Below are 2,169 nucleotides of genomic sequence, written 5' to 3' on the forward strand. Positions count from 1 at the left end.
CAATCACGCACCATCACCACACAACACAATCACCATCACCACACAACACAATCACGCACCATCACCACACAACACAATCACTCACCATCACCACCACAACACAATCACGCACCATCACCATACAACACAATCACACCATCACCACCACAACACAATCACACCATCACCACCACAACACAATCACGCACCATCACCACAACAACACAATCACGCACCATCACCACAACACAATCACACCATCACCACCACAACACAATCACGCACCATCACCACCACAACACAATCACGCACCATCACCACACAACACAATCACACCATCACCACCACAACACAATCACTCACCATCACCACACAACACAATCACTCACCTTCACCACACAACACAATCACTCACCATCACCACACAACACAATCACTCACCGTCACCACACAACACAATCACACACCATCACCACCACAACACAATCACACACCATCATCACCACAACACAATCACTCACCATCACCACACAATACAATCGCACCATCACCACACAACACAATCACACACCATCACCACACAACACAATCACACACCATCACCACACAACACAATCACGCACCATCACCACACAACACAATCACACACCATCACCACCACAACACAATCACTCACCATCACCATACAACACAATCACACACCATCACCACACAACACAATCACACACCATCACCACACAACACAATCACACACCATCACCACCACAACACAATCACGCACCATCACCACACAACACAATCACATACCATCACCACCACAACACAATCACTCACCATCACCACATAACACAATCACACACCATCACCACACAACACAATCACTCACCATCACCACACAACACAATCACACACCATCACCACCACAACACAATCACACACCATCACCACCACAACACAATCACTCACCATCACCACACAACACAATCACACACCATCACCACATAACACAATCACGCACCATCACCACACAACACAATCACACACCATCACCACCACAACACAATCACACACCATCACCACACAACACAATCACACACCATCACCACACAACACAATCACTCACCATCACCACACAACACAATCACACACCATCACCACCACAACACAATCACACACCATCACCACAACACAATCACACACCATCACCACCACAACACAACAACGCACCATCACCACAACACAATCACGCATCATCACCACACAACACAATCACGCACCATCACCACACAACACAATCACACACCATCACTACACAACACAATCACACACCATCACCACCACAACACAATCACGCACCATCACCACCACAACACAATCACTCACCATCACCACCACAACACAATCACTCACCATCACCACCACAACACAATCACTCACCATCACCACACAACACAATCACACACCATCACCACCACAACACAATCACGCACCATCATCATCACAGCACAATCACCCACCATCACCACACAACACAATCACGCACCATCACCACCACAACACAATCACGCACCATCACCACCACAATACAATCACGCACCATCACCACACAACACAGTCACGCACCATCACCACCACAACACAATCACGCACCATCACCACCACAACACAATCACGCACCATCACCACACAACACAATCACGCACCATCACCACCACAACACAATCACGCACCATCACCACCACAACACAATCACGCACCATCACCACACAACACAATCACGCACCATCACCACCACAACACAATCACGCACCATCACCACACAACACAATCACTCACCATCACCACCACAACACAATCACGCACCATCACCACCACAACACAATCACGCACCATCACCACACAACACAATCACGCACCATCACCACCACAACACACTCCTCAGCTCCTTCACTTGCCTCCCTAAGACCGGCGTCCGAAGCCGGCCAAGGTGCGTTGCAGGCCGCTGTGGGGCTGCTGGGGGGCGGGGAGGGGGGTGCTGGCCTTTCAACATGCACTAACACACGTCCCGCACCACGTCTGGAGTGGCGGGGACGCGCCTCGCCCTGCACTTCCCCGCCGTGAGGCCCCGGCACATTTCGAGGCTTTCGGACGCGGCCAATATCAGGGAGCAGCGATTTGTCGGAGCCGCGC

At 50.5% G+C, this 2,169-nt stretch overlaps 1 protein-coding gene across 1 annotated transcript in view; it reads left to right on the top strand.

Moving 5' to 3' along the window:
* The first annotated feature begins 1,987 nt into the window (after positions 1–1,987).
* Positions 1,988–2,169, top strand: part of LOC127008015 (forkhead box protein S1-like) — a 1,888-nt gene continuing 1,706 nt past the window's right edge. Inside the window, exon 1 of the mRNA XM_050879553.1 lies at positions 1,988–2,169. This exon is cut by the window's right edge and continues 1,706 nt beyond it. The gene's annotated coding sequence lies outside the window, so the exon portion shown is untranslated.

The sequence above is a fragment of the Eriocheir sinensis genome, chromosome 36, assembly GCF_024679095.1.
Source record: "Eriocheir sinensis breed Jianghai 21 chromosome 36, ASM2467909v1, whole genome shotgun sequence".
In the NCBI taxonomy this organism is placed as follows: domain Eukaryota; kingdom Metazoa; phylum Arthropoda; class Malacostraca; order Decapoda; family Varunidae; genus Eriocheir; species Eriocheir sinensis.